Below are 20072 nucleotides of genomic sequence, written 5' to 3'. Positions count from 1 at the left end.
ACGTCCACCCGGCCTCCCGCATGCCCACTATACGCCCTCGCTCAAAGTCCGTCAACTGCACATACGGTTCACGTCCACGCTGTCGCGGCATGCTACCAGTGTTAAAGACTGCGATGGAGCTCCGTATGCCACGGCAAACTGGCTGACACTGACGGCGGCGGTGCTCAAATGCTGCGCAGCTAGCGCCATTCGACGGCCAACACCGCGGTTCCTGGTGTGTCCGCTGTGCCGTGCGTGTGATAATTGCTTGTACAGCCCTCTCGCAGTGTCCGGAGCAAGTATGGTGGGTCTGACACACCGGTGTCAATGTGTTCTTTTTTCCATTTCCAGGAGTGTATCACAGCTTTAACCTGCCTGGAAAGTTCACACATATGTCACACATTGAAAAGAATCTACAACTCTGACTATGAGCTGTGTACAAGCTCTGCATTGGAAAATGAAATTCTGAACAGTCAGAAATTGTAATACTGATTTACTAGCTTGAAATTGAAGTAAAATACATGCCTGAAATGCTACACAAGCTAATGAATATTTCCTGAATTTTGGGTTCACTACTATGATTCTCATACGAAGCCTGAGAACATACTACAACAACACAGTAAACTGTGATACGCATATTTGCCTGGATTCATGGAAAGTTTTAAAATATTTTCAGAAACAGTTACCAGTGCTGATGTATGGATTTGTAAGACCGTCACTGTGTTCCTTCCAAGGATTAGGCTATTGCCTGTTCCAAACTCACAAATAAAATCATTTCCATCTTTTCTGTGGGCTTCCAATATTTCTTTTCCCATTCGACTTCTATGCCATCATTTTACAGATTTTCATGGTGGTCTCTTTTTGCACTTTTATGGTCCAGAATTCTTCTAATTGTACCACGGACAAGTTGGAAGTTGTGCATCTTATTTTTAATATCAGACTGAAAATGAAAACTTACAACACAGCCTAAATAAGAGATCCAAGGGACTTGGCCTACAACTGAAATATCTAAAACAATTTTTGATCTAAGTGAATATTTTCCTAAGAATGCTATTATTTTTGCTGTATTACTAGAAAAAGATTCCTTGCATATTTTGTTCAGATTGTATACTGATCTCTGGTGGTCATCATCATTTTTTTGAAGAATAACAAAATCACCTGCAAACAGAAGCACAGCGCTGTATTCTTAAGTCTCTATCCTAACTATCCTAATTTCTTTGTTTACATTTCCATTAACAAAAAATCTCCTTCTCCCTTGATTTTTTCCATTTCCCTTTGGGGTTGGCATTGTTATAAAGGTTTTGGCCATTTTAATGCCCTTCCAGACACATTATCCACGCATGAACGACCTGATATAAACCCATTTTGTTCCTAAGAAATGATAGCTTCTACAACATTTTTTATGTAGTTATTGATAATCTTTTGTTGTGACTCGCTGATCTTTCAAAGTGCAGCCGCGCAGATACGCGGGTCCTCTACATGCAGCGTTGTCTGCCAGCCATACAGCAGCCGCGCCACCTAAGCGGCCAGGCAGCCAGCGGCCGCTAGACTTGGACTGAGTGCTGATTTAACTGTGACAGTGTACACACGTCTTACATTGTTTACTTGATCCATGACTTACATGTATTGTGTCGTCCTAGAAATATATTTGTTCAACTTGACATTATAACAATTGGCGACGAGGTAGTGAACTTTATTTTTTCATCGTTGACCCACAGGCTACTTTAGAGCAACTATTGCAAGGTCTCATTGAACAGCAAATGCTTCTCACATCTGTGATTCGTGATTTCGTCGCGGCTTCCAATGCGGGGCGTCTCTCGTCATCGTCTCTACCTCCTTTTCCTCCTTATGACGAGACAGCAGAAGAATGGTCTGATTACGAAAAATGTCTTCGACAGCACTTCTTGGCATTTCATGTCGTGGACGACCAAACATGTAAGTCTCTGTTCCTTTCATGGATTTCACCTCAAATGTATCGGTTGTTGTCGCAATAGGCTCCTTTGAAAGATCCTGCGTCTTTGTCCTTTGCTGAAATGTGCTCACTTCTGTCCATATATTTTCAAAAGCATACACATGTGGTAGCCTCTCATGTTGCCTTCTATCGTTGTCAAAAACAACCAAATCAATCCTATCGCGCTTGGGCTGCTGAACTCAGTCAAAAGTGTCAATTTGTTACTGACGTTCACAAAGAATCCTACGCCGATTCCATGGTACGGGATGCTATTATCCGGTCGGCACCCGACAAAGAAGTTAGGCAATGTGCCCTTCCGTTGGCAAATCCAACACTAGACGAAGCTTTGGCCATTATTTATGCTCTTCATAAGTTTGGTGTTTTTCTCTATGGATCCAAATTTCATCTTGTTACGGACCACAAACCACTTGTTTCCTTGTTTCATCCATCAACGTCGCTTCCCAACAAGGCTGCGTTGGGCTCTTTACGTTTCAATTATGAGATTCATTTCCGGCCGACAGCTCAACATGCGAATGCTGATGCACTGTCTCACCTTCCCATGGGTCCTGATGTGGCAGCCGAGCAGCGGGTTGTGGACGGGTTCCCCGTCACCGGGGACCGGTTGGCGGCTGCTACGGGTTCTGATCCTACCCTCTCCCATGTTTTACGCTGTATTCAGAAGGGTTGGCCAGATCGTCCGTCCACTAAGACTTCTGATCCGTAGCAGAACTACACCGTTTTGCGTTACCGCCTCACACCTAGTTATGATGCTATCCTCCTTTCCACTGACAATGCTTCGCCGCGTGTTGTGGTACCTGCGTCTTTGCGTGCTTCAGTCTTGCGCCTCCTTCACCAAGGGCACTGGGGTGTCTCTCACACAAAATCTCTGGCGCGCCATCATGTGTACTGGCCCGGCAACGACTCTGAAATCGCACACATGGTCGCTGCTTGCGGCCCTTCTGCGTCACAGGCTGCCGCCCCGAAGTCATCTTTGTCACCATGGCCTTTGCTGAGAAGCCCTGGGAGCGTATTCATGCTGACTTCGCGGGACCTTTTTGAGGTACTTATTGGCTTCTCGTTATTGACGCCTACTCTAACTTTCCTTTCATTGTCCGTTGCACGACGCCTACCATCGCGTCAACCACCAATGCTCTAGCTCGCATTTTCTCTTTGGAAGGCCTTCCCTCTACTCTTGTTACTGATAATGGTCCGCAATCTGCCTCTTCCGATTTCTTCCGATTTTGCGGATTTTTGTGCCCATCATGGCACCATGCATCTCACGGCCCCTCCGTTCCATCCACAGTCAAACGGTGAGGCTGAACGACTGGTCCACACATTTAAGGCTCAGATGAGGAAGTCCTGACTTCTTCTGCTGCTGATGATGCGCTTCTTCACTTTCTGGCTTCTTACCGTTTCACCCCCATGGGCGACCACAGCCCGGCTGAGCTCTTACATGGCCGACAGCCCCACACGCTACTTCATCTTCTGCGGCCTTCCACTTCACGGCCGCGGATGCCTTCGCTTGGCTGGTTCACCGCCGGCGACCTTGTATGGGTACGGGGCTATGGCAAGCGGCCAAAATGGAGTCCTGGCCACATCTTACGACATCGTGGCCGACGCCTGTATGAAATCCAGACGGACACAGGTGTTGCAGTGCGTCATTCAGATCAGCTTCGACCTCGTGTGCCGGCAACGCCTGTTCCGAATGCCGCTACACCACCTCCGGCTCTACCTATCTTGGAATCTGTCATTATTCACAACGCAGCCCTCTCACCATCATGTCGGTGCCAGCACAAGAACTGATGCCACCAGGAGACGTGCCCATGCAGGAACCAGATGACCATCATCTGTCGGAGCAACTCTACTTGCCTCCTCTTACGGACGCCGACACATCGCCCATGTCTCCTGTTATAACAACCGGACTTGCCACAACGGGTAGATTGGGGCACGGGGCCCCAGCAGATTCGACCCCCATGTCTCCAGTCATCTCAACCCGTTATCATTGGGGACACTTCAGTCCGTACGGGAAGCCTCCTCCTCGAGACTTTACGGTCAGTCAAACACCACCTATGGACGTTACCAATCTACAGGCCACCTCTATCAAGACCAGTGCAAAAAATTCAAAGGGAGGAAAAGTGTTGTGACTCACCGATCTTTCAAAGTGCTGCCACGCAGTTACGCGAGTCCTCTACATGCGGCGCTGTCTGCCAGGCGTACAGCAGCCGCACCACCTAAGCGGGCAGGCGGCCAGCGGCCGCTAGACTTGGACTGAGTGCTGATTTGACTGTGACAGTGTACACACATCTTACTTTGTTTACTTGATCCGCAACTTACATGTATTGTGTCGTCCTAGAAATATATTTGTTCAACTTGACGTTATAACATCTTTGAATATACTTTGTAAGCCAGTTTCTAAGAGACTGATGTCATGACAGTTTTAATAGTCATTGGATTTCAATTTCTGGAAGAGAGAGATTACTTCTGCCATATATCAATGGCCTGGGATCTTGCAAATCCTCCAGGATTCACCTACTAACATTGAAAGATGTTTAGCTAATGATACGCCTCTATGTTCAAGTAATTTGGCACTTATTTCATGCATTACGGAGGCTTTCCTGTTTTCCATACATTTCAAAGCTTCTTGTAGTTCCTCCATAGTAATTGGATTTATCGTATCATTCCTTCAGCGTAATTTTCAGTCCTATGGGGACCCCGTAATACCATGTAATGATTTATCCATTGTTCATTAGGCACAATTTTCAGTGCAATGCCTCTTCCTTCTTGGTTCAAAGCTTTTATGACTTTGAATGGACATTGATGTCTACCGTGTAAGTTGTGTTCTGTCATTTATGAATGTGCCCCATGATTGTTCGTGTGCTATGCACACTATTTGCTTTCTAGTATTCATTTTTATTTTGTATGTTTCTCAAGAAGAGTAAATGAGAAAAAAATAACACTACTGTAGATTAAGTTCCTTATGAGACATATAGAAAAAGAATAAATAAACCGCACCAAATGATACTCAATACTGCTGGGGTAAAATAGATATATTTCCATTAATGTTTAATGTCCCACGGTAAGGGAAAAGAAAATTTCAGTCTTGTTAAAGGAAATTGTAGAAAACATAAGGATTCTAAAAACAGTAACGCATAACTTTCTTCAAGTCACAAGACTGAAAAAACTATGCAAAGTAAATATAATTTGTCAGTTTAAACAGTCAATGGCGAAGTAAACGTCTTCACGTTTCAACAGTTCACAGGTTGTAGTTCTCTGAAAAAGACCATCGCACTGAGTGGGAATACTAGTGCAAAATATTATTTGTCCAGAGATAACAATGGGGTTACCATCAAAGCACAACATTAATTCCACTAAAGACTACAGGTGAAAGTATGACACTCAAGAGTGTGCGCAAAAGTACAGCAGACATCTACCATCTTAATTATAATTTACGGTACGTAAGACAAACAACTTCTTGCCACCTGATACCACTGTTGCCTAATGCACTTCTCGTCCAGTCCAGCACAAAATGGAGTACAAGGTTTAGCACTGATTGTCGTAAAGCATACATATTGTATACAGTCTTAAGAGCAACCACTACTTGCTGGTGAAAGTAACGTCATTTTTGCACCAACACAGACTGCACAACCCGTAACCACGCATTTAAGACAGGTGCTTGTGGAAACCTGCTACCAGGACTGGAATATTGTTCTGACACAGTATGGTGGAAGAACTCGGGCCGCCACAATGGTAAGTGGAATTATCACTTGCCACAGCCCACTGCTGAGGCACCTTGATCATCTAAGTGACCAGAAATGGTGCTTTGCCATGGAAAAACAGGGCCAAGAAACTCACTCAGAGCATCCTGCCTTCATCTGCTGCTGAGACCAAGACGTACTCCACACCAGTCAATGATACCCAAGAGGTGAGGGGGGGAGGGGGGGGGTTCAATCAGCTTCATTATTTTTAGCTGCCTCACCTGCTAACAGCTGTCCAGAGCTCAGTGTGCCTTAGCACACCACTGAATGTTTCAGCCTGTGCACCACCGCTCTTGGAACTACCTGGTACATTCATTTAGCAGTGTAATGTGGCAATGTTTCTTCCGATATCTTGTGTGGCATTATTTGTTTGGCACAACTTGCTTCAGTTCGGACCAATCATAGAGTCAGTGCCATTTATTGTACACTATTTGTTCATTGTATAAAATTTGTTTACAGTTCCAGTGACGGACTGACAAAGAGAGTCAGTCTAGTAATTCATCATCACAAACCTTTAAAAGTAACTGGGAATCACACTTCATTTCTGAAGAGAAAGATGATGAGACTTAATCTATACTATGCAGTCCCATAATCGACACACAGCACAAATTTGCTACAGAACTGTTATAAAACATGAACAAGGAATTTGAAAATTTAACTCATGGTGAAAGGGCAACAAAATAAAACTATTAACAAATGATTTGTAAGGGATTCATGGTTATGCATATCAAGGAGCTCTTTGTGCTACATTCGCAGGCATGATGAAATTGGTGGTACAAGTAGTTCTGAAGCACACAAATTATTACGACTTCAGTTTCAACAGCTTTTCATGAAACTGAATAAAGATCACGGAGACATTATGTAGTACTGTTTAAGATATTGGTTACACCAGGAAGCATGCCAGGAATGGTTTTTCAATTTAAGATCCACTATTTTTGAAGTTCTGAAAAAAGAACAATTAAAGTAGGAACCAAAATTACAAGATCTGGAATGGGTTGCAGACCTCATTTCAAATGGACTTGACTGCATACTGCCCTTAGCAGCGCAATATAAGATGAGAAGGAACTTGTTTCTCATATAATGGGAAAGGGGATGTATTTAAAAAGAAAATCACATTGTGGAAAAGACTACTTCTGACAAAAACCACTATTGTTTCTGAAAGCCCACAGGTGTTAAAGAAAATGTGAATTATGACAAATTACAAGGACAGTTTTAAAACTTTTCAGGACACCACCAGTCTGTCTCACATCTGTTTTTGGGACTGTTTGTCATTCCTGTTGAAAATGCCCCTGTGCATTTGCAAGTGAAATTGATCATTCTGCAATGTAATTCAACTTTAAAAGATTTTTTTTTTTTTTTCATTAAAATTGTACAGGTGTTCTACAAAGTTTTCTTCAAGAAGAATTTCCACATCTATATAATTAGGTTGTAAACATGACATAAATGTTTTGAGCAAAATGTGTGTGTGAAAGGCTTTTTTCAATTACGAGATTAAATAAGTCACGATTACATGACAACTTGAGTGAAGAAAATCTGCGAAACTGTCTATGACTTCCATATGTAGACAGTTTGTAGCAGATAAAATTTTATTGTCCCTTCATTGAATCAAAAGTAATTAAATAATACTGAAAATTTCTTTTTTGTGATCTGTGTTGTCAAGAAATAAGAAATTTGAAACCATGCTGTGTCAGGGTGTACACAAAGACAAGGGGAAAAAAAAGTTCCCCAAATTTTTCCCAGGCTTCCTAGTTAAAAAACACACTTTCTCCCAGGCAAAAATACACTTCTTCCATGTTCAGTGACAGTATACTCCCTCCGAATTTTAAAACTTATCAATCCTTTGAATGGTTAAGGTTTTATATACCAGCGTAGAACCTCCTGCCACTTTAGGAAACGAACCCCAGAAAAAAAGGCATTTTGGAAAGATCTTTGATTTGCGGCAACATGTACGCTGCATATTTTTGTATTACGAAGGTGTGTAGTCGAATTCCATCAAAAACAGAATTTTAGTTTCCAAAGCATTGAAATCGAAATCACAGTGTGCTTTTGTAAGCCAATCATAGCTCAGGTCACGTGATCTCACCAGTCAATGATAGCAGATAATCATCCTGTTTACATGGGGCTTCCAAAATCGGATTTTGTAAACCAATCTCCCAATACCGTTTCTGGGCAGTCATGCAAACACTTCAAAATTGATTATGGAAATCTGCTTCTGGTTGCCAGTTTTCCAATTCCACAATCAATTTTCGCTCCCATGTAAATGCAGCCAGTATTGAAACGGGCTTAGGCTGTCAGGTTTCGTCTTGTTTTTAAAAACTTTGGCTAATACTGACAGAGTGGCTTTTTGTACAGTGAAGGATAAGTAGAAATATTAGACTGAAACTATTTACCCCTTGTCTAACTGAAGACGAGTAACGACTGTGCTGACTAAATCATAAACTACTGCTGTTTTCCAGGTGCTGCAGTCAACTGGTCTAGCAAATGTGCTTCAGACCTTAACATGCACACACAACAGTGAAAAACAATTTTGTCTTTCGGAAGATGTGTCGCATGTAAATGTAGTGAAGCAGAGCATAGGACATGTGATGATGTCAGCATATAGCAACATCATTGTTAAGTAGTTCGAACACACAAATAGGAAAAGTTAATGATTTAAATTAATGTACATAGTGCAGCTACAAGAAAAAATTAAGCTTTCACTTATAATATTTGTCTTTTTTGCATGTTTTACACTTCAATACATCACATAAATGTGACAGTAAAATTTTAAGTAATGACATAAATGTCTGGTCTTCTGGGCCCAAAATTCTGCTAAATGGCTGGCCCTCAGAGTGTTAAGCTATAAATGAGAATCAAACGTTCTGTGATTTAAGAAATTCAAAGCATGTTCGCACATGTAACATAACTCGTACTGCGTAAAATGAAATGTACTTTGAAAGTAACACTTTTCACACCACAAATCACAATATTTTCCCACAACTTATTAGAATTCGTTTCAGCAGTTGTCAGAGAGACCCAGAGAATGGACATCAGAGGATACTCCAAGAGCATCAGAATTTTGTAAACCATACTAAATTGGATAATTCGACTTAAAGAGCGCATTCTTATGTCCAGATTCATCAAGAGGTGGGCCCCAAGCTGATATTAAACTTTCCAGTGTAGTTTTCGGGATGCAGTATTATATTCTCATGTTTAGTTCTTTATTATGGCATAATGCCATACGTCCCAAAAGATAACAACGCGCACTTGAAATTCCACCGACAGTTGACACTAGATAATAGTGTTTCAAATAAATCGACTGCCTCTGCAGAAAAGATTAATTAAAGCCAAATCTTTTTAGCAATTCGGCAAAAATAACTTCGTTGTTCTGCAAAGCAATTAATGCCAGGCTGCCAAAAACCTGGAAATGAAATAAAATCAGAAAACAGAAACTAATAATTATGTGAATGTATTTTAATTCACTTTATAGCTCCCGGCCACTAAAATCTGTTTTGTTTTCATTTGACTTGAGAGCTGTAAATCAAAAATAAACAGCAAAATCACTAAATGTAAACACAATTCACATGGAGACTACCCCTCATTCCACTACAACTAAGACTGCTCTGCGAATGCATGAATCTGGCAGCTTGGCCGGATGGCATCTGTCTGCTTGTTGCTACTGCTGATACAGTTCGTGTGTAGTTACCTTGGATACAGTAAAAGTTGCACTTCAAGTAGCCAGAAGCAGGAGAAGGTACTTGTCATATGCGACTCAACTGTGCATGCGCATAAGCCCGCTGGCAACTGCTTAAACAAACCTAATGAAAGCCATTGTGACGTCATGCCCACTGGAAACAGTTTGTTGTTATGAAGTATTGCATAGTCTTCATCCTAAAGCCTGTGACACATTTTGCTGTGGGCAGACGCTTGTGTGTGCACTGTTTTGTTGCTGTAAAAAGTAACTTAAGTCCCCCCCCCTTTATGTTTTATTTCTGCAGTATTATACTGCAGTAGCGGACTGACTAAAGTAAAATTCTTTGTTGGAGTATCAGTTCTTAGCAAACAAAACTACAAAAATTTAACTGAAAACTAAAAACAACAAGAAATTCCTGGAATTCTAATAAATTCCTGGGTTTCTCACAGTTGTCTCCCGGTTGAAAATATTACCGGGTTTTTCCCCGGATTTCCTGGAGCGTATACAATATGCGTGTGCAAGCTATTCACTGTTCCTTATGCGGCTGCATTAACATCTAAGGCAGCACATTCGCAGTTTCCGAATCTTCCCGTTTAGACAACATGGCAGGGTGGTGAGAGAAGCTTGCAGTTGGGTGAGAGAGATATGCAGGCATGCAAGAGCTCTGTACATGTGTAAAGTTCTTGGCTGTCTCTTTGTTAGCACCATTCAAACGGCCATCTTCCATAACTAGCTGTGAAATTTCATTACGTACACAAGGCCTGTTCAAAAAATTCCTGAATTTTGTCCATAAAAGTTTTCTAAGCTTACCTTTTACTTATTGTGCCTGGTCTCCTTCAAAATACTCTCCTCTACAATTGATACTCTGCTCCCAATGCGATTTCCACTCCCGGAAAGAGTCTTAGCACGGTGCTTGCTGTATTGCACGACACACCATCTGCGAATTCTCTTTTATCTCATCTATAGTTGTAAACCTTTGTCCTCTCAATGGTGTTGTCAATGTTGGAAATAAAAAAATTACAAAGATAAAAAAAATAACAAAAATAAAAAACAAAAATAAAGTCCACAGAGGCCAGGCCAGGAGAGTACAGAGGATGAGGCAGCACAGTGATTTTGTTTTTTGTTCAATAGTCACACACCAACAGGGATGAATGTGTGGGTGTCATTGTGATGCAAGAGCCATGAATTGTCTCACCACCTTTGTGAAGATTGAACCTTGGCCTCAACATCGTAACTATAGAACCACGTCCCATCACCAGTTATGATTCTCTTACGGAACATCTCGTTCCCATTTGGGCAATCCAAAGGCGCTTCACAGATTGTGAGGTAAAGGTTTTTCTGGTCTTGACTCATGAGGCATGGGATGAAATTGGTGGCAACACGATGTATTCCAATATGTTGCGTCAGAATTTCATCACACGATCCACTTTCTTCTGCAATCTCTCGGACAGTCAGTCTTCAACAGGCATGCACAATTTCACTGACGTTACTGACATGAGCATCGTCAGTAGACATCAAAGGGTGTCCTGAATGAGGGTCATCTTTAACTTCTGTCCGCCCATTTTTAAACCATGTGAAACATTTGTAACACCAAGTACAGAATATTTTCAAAGCATATTTTCAATAAGTTACCAGCAACCATTAAGAGTTTAGTTTCAGACAAGGCACAATTTAAACACAATTTAAAAGAATTTTTGGTGCCCAACTCCTCCTATTCCATCCATGAGTTTCTCAACAAGTGCAGTAGACCATTTTAATGAAAATTTATTATACTTTAATTTTTGACAATACTTGGTGGTAACAGCCAAGTAACTACCTACTGTGTGAATTATGGATGTATGGAAAGCAGATGTAAGTCTTAAGCCTGTAAATAGTGGAAGTTTAATTTTAAATCTTGTACATAATCTGACTGTTCTTAACTGAGGATCACTGAAAAATTTATTTCAGTTTTTGACAATACTTGGTTGTAATAGTCAAGAAACTAGCAAATGTCTGAATGATGGATTTAATGAAAGCAGATGTAAGTATTAAACCTGTAAATATTAGAAGTTTAAATTTAATTCATGTACATAATTTTACAGTTTATTGACTGAGGATCATTAAAATTAATGAAACTCAAGTTTTTCTAATTACAGTTTTGTAATGCGTTTATCTGACATGTTCCACACCCAGGAGGATTCCCTCTTTTATGGATCTATGGAATGAATAATTAATCTAATCTAATCTAATCTTAAGCACTTATCACCATAGGCTTCCTGCATCATGTTGTGTGTCTTTGTAACAGTTTTCTGAGTTTCACGCAAAATTTAATGCAGCCACTATGCTCCTCTAGCTCTGCCATCTCAAAATTCGCAAACTGTACAACACAACATTCTATTCAATACAGCAATGAACAATAACTAACAGACATACAACACTGAAACTTCTGGTAGTTACATATTTAACACAGGCATGTGCAGGGATACCAACCACATTTTGCTTCAACTCATCATTGGCAAGAAATTACAAATGTTCTGAAATTTTTTGAACAGACCTCGTACATGTAATAAAACAGAGATAAAGTTCTGTGCTTCTGCTGCAGTTAATACTTACCTCTACATAACTACTATGCAATTCTCATCGAACCACCTTCAAGCTGTTTCTTTACCATTATAGTGTCTAATACCGCTTGAGAACTAACTCTTAAATCTGATTTTTCTTATTTTATTATGATGATCATTTCTATGTATGAAGGTGAGTGTAAACAAAATATTTTTGCATTTGGAGGTGAAAGTTGGTGATTAGAATTTCTCGACAACATCCCGAAAAAAAAAAAAGATAAAAGAAAAAGAAAGAAAACTTTGATGTAAGGACTGCCAGCCCAACTTGTGTATCATATCCATGACACACACTCCCCTATTTCACGATAATACAAAACAAGATGCCCTTCTTTGAACTATTTCAGGGTGCTCCATCAATCATATCACATGTGAGTCACATACTACACAGCAGTGGTCCAGAAGAGGTCAGACAAGTGTCCTGCAGGTAGTCTCTCTAGAAAACTTGTTGCACTTTCTACAGGGTGTTTCAAAAATGACCGGTATATTTGAAACGGCAATAAAAACTAAACGAGCAGCGATAGAAATACACCGTTTGTTGCAATATGCTTGGGACAACAGTACATTTTCAGGCAGACAAACTTTCGAAATTACACTAGTTGCAATTTTCAACAACAGATGGCGCTGTGGTCTGGGAAACTCTATAGTACGATATTTTCCACATATCCACCATGCGTAGCAATAATATGGCATAGTCTCTGAATGAAATTACCCCAAACGTTTGACAACGTGTCTGGCGGAATGGCTTCACATGCAGATGAGATGTACTGCTTCAGCTGTTCAATTGTTTCTGGATTCTGGCGGTACACCTGGTCTTTCAAGTGTCCCCACAGAAAGAAGTCACAGGGGTTCATGTCTGGCGAATAGGGAGGCCAATCCACGCCGCCTCCTGTATGTTTCGGATAGCCCAAAGCAATCACACGATCATCGAAATATTCATTCAGGAAATTAAAGACGTCGGCCGTGCGATGTGGCCAGGCACCATCTTGCATAAACCACGAGGTGTTCGCAGTGTCGTCTAAGGCAGTTTGTACCGCCACAAATTCACGAAGAATGTCCAGATAGCGTGATGCAGTAATCGTTTCGGATCTGCAAAATGGGCCAATGATTCCTTTGGAAGAAATGGTGGCCCAGACCAGTACTTTTTGAGGATGCAGGGACGATGGGACTGCAACATGGGGCTTTTTGGTTCCCCATATGCGCCAGTTCTGTTTATTGACGAAGCCGTCCAGGTAAAAATAAGCTTCGTCAGTAAACCAAATGCTGCCCACATGCATATCGCCGTCATCAATCCTGTGCACTATATCGTTAGTGAATGTCTCTCGTGCAGCAATGGTAGCGGCGCTGAGGGGTTGCGCGTTTGAATTTTGTGTGGATAGAGTTGTAAACTCTGGCGCATGAGACGATACGTGGACGTTGGCATCATTTGGATCGCAGCTGCAACACGGCGAACGGAAACCCGAGGCCGCTGTTGGATCACCTGCTGCACTAGCTGCGCGTTGCCCTCTGTGGTTGCCGTACGCGGTCGCCCTACCTTTCCAGCACGTTCATCCGTCACGTTCCCAGTCCGTTGAAATTTTTCAAACAGATCCTTTATTGTATCGCTTTTTGGTCCTTTGGTTACATTAAACCACCATTGAAAACTTCGTCTTCTAGCAACAACACTGTGTTCTAGGCGGTGGAATTCCAACACCAGAAAAATCCTCTGTTCTAAGGAATAAACCATGTTGCCTACAGCACACTTGCACGTTGTGAACAGCACACGCTTACAGCAGAAAGACGACGTACAGAATGGCGCACCCACAGATTGCGTTGTCTTCTATATCTTTCACATCACTTGCAGCACCATCTGTTGTTGAAAATTGTAACTAATGTAATTTCGAAAGTTTGTCCGCCTGAAAATGTACTGTTGTCCCAAGCATATTGCAACAAACGGCGTATTTCTATCGCTGCTCGTTTAGTTTTTATTGCCGTTTCAAATATACCGGTCATTTTTGAAACACCCTGTAAGTGTTCTACTAATAAAACATGTGAGGTTTCTTTTATTTAAGTAATTTGTAATTTTAGTCCTTAAGTATTAGTTGTTTACTAGTTATTTCTGTACATGCATTAAACTGCACTACTTACATTACTGAATAATTATTTGTTATGACTACTAGCGTAGAACTTGGTTTTTGATATTTGACTGTCTCCATATAATGTGATTAAGTTTAACCAAAATTGATAACTCAGTGAGAGACGACAAACAGTTTACTACCAGATGGTGGAGACAGTGGAACTCCTGTACAATCACACAAAAAATAACAGGCAAATATGATTCAAACAGTTCCTATTTTCAACGGACCACTACCAACTGAATGCATTTGGTAAGTAAACAAATTTTCAGACTCAGTCCTCATTCTTTTGTGCCAAATATAGTACACAACATTTTATGATGGAGCACACAAATGTGTGTGTAGTAAACTGCTTGTTTTCACTGCCACTGAAATGATCAATCTTGATTCAACTTGTCACAGTGTAAAGACACAGCTCCAGATTGAAAAATAGATACACAAAACTATGATATGACAAATAGTTCCTTTACCCAGTCATTTCTTTTGTATCAAGGTACACCAAACATATAACAATGAGTTTGAGACCCATATTTCACATCCCTTGCTACACCAGCCAAAATAGCCAGATAGTCCTGGTCCCAGGTCCACATTTCCTCAAATTTTTAAATGTTCACTCAAATGATAACCAGGGGAATACTTTTTATATTAGACTTGAATATCTCAGTTCTGTCACCGGTACACCTTACTTCTTATAAAAGACCATTGTTATATATAGTTTTCTGAATAATACTAACAAATAATTTTTGGTGACACATGATGACCAGGAACTCAACATCAGGGTATTAAGAAAAAGGCAGGCACGCAGAGGCACACGTGAGGACAAAAGACAGACACACACACACACACACACACACACACACACACACACACACACACACACACACACAGCAAATGGAGGGGCGGGGGGTTTCCTACAGAACCAGAAAATAAAATCCATTCTCTAAATACAATAAAATCGTTTTGTTAACAGAGTTTCAAAATTTACATCACTATCATCTCGTTATTGGCTAATACTTTTGACAGATCTCCAATTAAATTTACAGCTGCCTCATCATAATATATAGCTACACTAACCCAAATGTGACATTCTATAACACATACTATGTAACTAACACGATCGTAGGGCAGCTTCTCACTGTTTTACAACAGCCTTATACCACAGGGCAATGTGCCATGTGAAGAGGAGTGAAAGTGATAGTTTTACACATTCTGGCAACAAACCAAGGAATGTCACAGCCGTTTAATTAGTTATGCAGACTGCAGTTTGCTGTAGCTCACTTCTAGTCACTGTTCCTCCCAGTAACCCAATCATACATTTCAAACACTGGGTTAACAGCAAATGGGAGATAAGTGTATATGCACAACAAGTCAATTTGGTATGCTATAAGCTTGCTCATTTCTGTGTATTTCAATATGCTCTAGTACCTAAATGTACAAACCTTTCAATGCTTTTGTGAGAAAAGAAGGGCTTCCTGATTTGTTTGGGTCACTTAATGTACTGGGTACATCTATTTGTATGCAAGATACATAAAGTTTCTGAATAGCCTTAATGTATGCATTAGCAGTGTTCTTCACATTTACGTCGTCACTGGTGAAGTTTCGAAGTGCACGCAATTGCATATCTTGGGGAAAATTTATTTTGCATGCATATTTATTAAAATTTAAATGTATATTTTCCTTTTTTTCTAGGTAAAATAAAAATTCCTAATCATAATCAAACAATATTTTATCACTAAATTATAAAGTACGGTATTTAAAGTTCTACTTACTTTATTTTCTTTAACTGACTACTACTGACTGTAGTTGTATGATTTTGTTGCAGGGTCAAATTGTTTAGCCATGCTGCAACAGAAGTTGGGGTTCGCCTTCTTTACAGCGTGATACTGAATCATCTCAGGTATGACTTAAGATCACATCTTCCAGATGTGTGGCATGCAATTATTTGCAGTTGCAATCACAGTTCAAATCAAGTATATGGGGTGAATAATACTTTGCTTCATTATGCCACCAGTGAAACTATCACAATCATCTGTGTTGCATAAATATGATACAGATTCTGGGAATGATAATATCAGTGCGGATGGACAAGTATTATTTTGTTTATCATGTGGATGATGTATTGCTTCTGACAAAAAGTTCTATGTAGTACAGCATCTGCACAGCAAAGCATAGACAAAATGCAGCCAGAAAATCCACTTTATGTTAAAAATTTGTAAGTACATCATTTAGGGAACAGATCGATGTCGACAGAAGTTCAACTGACACATTTGCCAAGGAACTATGCACAGCATTTATAAGGACAAACATTCCTCTGTGGAAATTAAATAATGTTTATCTTAAACCTTTCTTAGAAAAACACACTAATAAAAGAGTGCCTTACTAATCTACCCTTAATTAAAAAAAAAAAAAAAAGTGTGCCTGAGTGTTTTAACGAAGTTATTCATCATATCTGGGAAGCATTGAAACATGAAAACATTTGGATTTCAATGGATGAGACCACTAACACTGCAGGCCAGTGTAGATGTAGTAGATTGATCAGAGCAATGAAATAGGGAAGTAAAATTTGCCTGTTCAATATTCAAATATTGGAATGGATAAAACATTCTAAACTTGAAAAATTTTTTACTTATTCCCTAGCTTTTTTGTGGCCAGATAGTATAAAATATGTCAATGTGCTTGAGCCGTGCTGCAGCTCGCGTTGGTGCCGTGTGTAGGTTTCTGCCAGACCATATCATTTAATTGGCTGGTTGCGTTGCTTGTTTTCCTGATCACTGGCGCCACTCAGTTTCCTAAGCATTGCCTGTCTGCTAGTGGCAGCAGCGGCACTTATTGATAAGTAGTTCTGCTGCCCTATCTTTGAGGCAACCTAGCTTCTTCCATGTGGTGTGAGTGTAGAGTTCAGTTGGGGACACAGGAGCAGCAAGGTCCATGCAGAGCGACAACATGCCGGGACCGCTGGCGGCATGTATGGACTGCCGGATCGAAGGGCAGTGGTCACAAGGCTGCACAACCTCGTCGAAACTGGATCCTGCATGTTTAATTTGAGTGCATTGCAATTCACGTAAAGAAACCTCCACCATTGTGACGTTTAACGATTCTCCAATGACTTGGGTTCGTGTTGCTGCTCATAGTGTCACCGAGGCAAAAAGCAGCGAGTGGAGTACTTGGGGAAGGCAGATCTGATTAGCCTTCCTAACCTTCTAATTACTATTTACTATTTTCAGCTGCTTACATTGTTGAGTTGAACCTGCGGTCCTCTGGCCGCTAACGCCCCAGTTACCTGCATCGGGGGTTCGTGTATGTAACGGCAGTGTACATTTCCTCGCCTTGCTGCCGCTGTCCGGTGAGGCATGTAAGTTTAACAGCTTCTTGATTGTAAGTTGGTTGGTGTTCTTCTACCTTAGTGGTAGTCATTCCTTCTTGTTCTGGGCGCTCTAAACATAGTATTCTGCGGGCAGAGCCCAGACTGCCAGTTCCGACTTTGGTGTAATTTTACATCTTGCATTCGTTTTGTTGGATGTCAGGTAGCCTCACCAAGATTATCATTAGTTTCTCGTTAGACTGCCACTAGTCCGAGTTACCATCTTGTGATCTGAATGCAATTCTTGGCTGCCTTTCTCTTCCCTCGTGAAAGTATTTTGGGTGTGACCTACTCAGAGGTCGATCCCTGGAGCACCGTCTGTCACTGGCCCTTGTGTTTTATTTTATTATTGTATTATTAAGTTACCATCATTTGTCTCACCTGCTTGGTGATCTGTTTCCTCTCTTTCTCTTTTTTTTTTTTTTTCCCCCAACTTTTGCGATGCTATTTGCCGTTTGACAGTATATTTATTAAATTTTTTTATGATTGCCATTTTGGCATTAAAAGGTGGTGGTGGTGGTTAGTGTTTAACATCCCGTCGACAACGAGGTCATTAGAGACGGAGCGCAAGCTCGGGTTAGGGAAGGATTGGGTAGGAAATCGGCCGTGCCCTTTCAAAGGAACCATCCCGGCATTTGCCTGAAATGATTTAGGGAAATCACGGAAAACCTAAATCAGGATGGCCGGAGACGGGATTGAACCGTCGTCCTCCCGAATGCGAGTCCAGTGTGCTAACCACTGCACCACCGTCGGCGTTAAAAGGCCTTCAGCTGTGATTGTGGTTACTTGCTTTAAAATTCTGACTGCGACCTCATCGGCTTGTTTTCAAAAATTATTTATTAAAATAAATGAGCAAAATTGCAAAGCAAACCAATAGTAATTGATCCGGGCCCTGTCCACAATCGTAACCCAATCCTGCCTTCCTTAATTAGCAGGTCTCAGTGCTGATATTTCTTACATATACTGCTCAGTACATTGAACATGCAGTAAATGCATTAAAAGTTGTCAACATGGACAACTGTTTTTCTGCTACTAATTCACGTTTTACTTGCACAATATTTTGATCACATAATTTCCAGTCGTCATCAGGTGCTGAGGTTGAATCCAATCTCAAACTGGTCTAGTATTTATGCCTATGTGGGGCTAGGTGCTCCATCATCAATCCATGCTGTGCCACACACTCCGTCCGAGATATGTACCAGTCAGTACCAGTAACCTTAGTATTTTCTAGCCATAGCTGTTGCAACTGCTGTGCACATACTTTTTAGCACTTGTCAGTTAATAATTTTGTCATCTCATGTTCTATTTCACCTACAAGTTGTACTGGGCATTGAATACATCATTTAAGCTTTCCTCTTAAATATGCTGTAGCTGGGCGCTTCAGGTGCCTCCTAGGGCTGGCTGTCGGATTATTTTCTGGCCGCTGGTGTTCAAATTGCCACTCGTTCTTGGAACGACCATCCTCAGGTACTTCATTTGCTGTCTGAAGTACCACTGCCTGTGTACCTAGTGTTAGCTGTGCTGGGTTATTTGCTCGGTCGTCTGATTATTTTCTGGCCGCTGGTGTTCAAATTGCCACTCGTTCTTGGAACGATCATCCTCAGGTACTTCATTTGCGGTCTGAAGTACCACTGCCTGTGCACCTAGTGTTAGCTGTGCTGGGTTATTTGCTCTGTCACCATTTCGAAAGCTACTTACCCCAGAGTTTGGATGTTGCCTCCATTGTGTCTTTTGGGAGATCAAGTGCCGGAGTCCAGGTGGAGCTAACCTAATATCCCATCGTCACAGTTGATCAGATTCTCTGTGATCTTTATTTTGTTGGATTCTTAAATAACGCTATCACAGTATCTGGGTATCTGTGTCTGTATCTTGAGATCACCGTAATTCATCAAACGATTTAGATCCAAAAAATGTTTTACTATAGATGACTTGAAAGCCTTTTGAGTCTGGTGGGTCGTTGGTGCTCCTTACACCCTGTGTCAATGGTCCTGGTGGTTTGGTCAATATATAACACGCCACATTGACACAGTATGTGGTAAATGTACGGTTTCTGTGTGCCCAGATCACCCTTTACATTCCTAATGACGAGCCTCAATCTTGCTTGGTGGGCAGAAAACACTCTAGACATTATATTTGATCCGACATACAGCAAAAAAGCAACCTCCTTTGCTTTTCTTGTACTTCAACCAATCCCTGGTGGAGAAGCAAGGCACAGAGCCTTTTGAATATCTGTAGAAGAATGTACGTTTCTGTGGAACACTGACTCAAGGTGTTTTGACAGGTACTGACTTGCACGTACAGATCATGTGAGGTGGTTTTCTGTAAATATTATGATTGAAAGTGCCATCTGCCTTCCTCTTGATTAGAACATCTAAGACTAGGAGTTTCCCATCCTTCTCCATTTCCACTGTGAATTTTATGTTAGGTTGGTATGAGTTCAGGTGTTCCATGAAAACAAGCATCTTTTTCTTGGCTTGGCACCAAATAAAAGGGTGTCATCCACATATGTGAAGAAACATTTCGGTTGATCCAGGCCGGTGCAAATGGCTCATCTTCAAGTCTCTCCATAAAGAGGTTTGCCACCACCAGTAAGAGCGGGCTGCCCATTGTCACGCCGTCTGCTTGAATGGTTATAGTATTTA

The 20072-nt window shown here is 41.1% G+C and overlaps 1 protein-coding gene and 1 non-coding gene across 3 annotated transcripts in view; both read right to left on the bottom strand.

Moving 5' to 3' along the window:
- LOC126471138 (delta(14)-sterol reductase LBR-like) overlaps nt 1–20072 on the bottom strand; it is a 765587-nt gene that overhangs the window by 55076 nt on the left and 690439 nt on the right. The window lies entirely within an intron of this gene.
- Nucleotides 18111–18185, bottom strand: Trnaa-cgc (transfer RNA alanine (anticodon CGC)). Its single transcript has one exon. It is a non-coding gene; the product is annotated as a tRNA-Ala (tRNA).

This window comes from Schistocerca serialis, chromosome 3 (genome assembly GCF_023864345.2).
Source record: "Schistocerca serialis cubense isolate TAMUIC-IGC-003099 chromosome 3, iqSchSeri2.2, whole genome shotgun sequence".
Taxonomy (NCBI): Eukaryota; Metazoa; Arthropoda; class Insecta; order Orthoptera; family Acrididae; genus Schistocerca; species Schistocerca serialis.
This window is presented reverse-complemented; position numbering and strand designations above follow the sequence as displayed.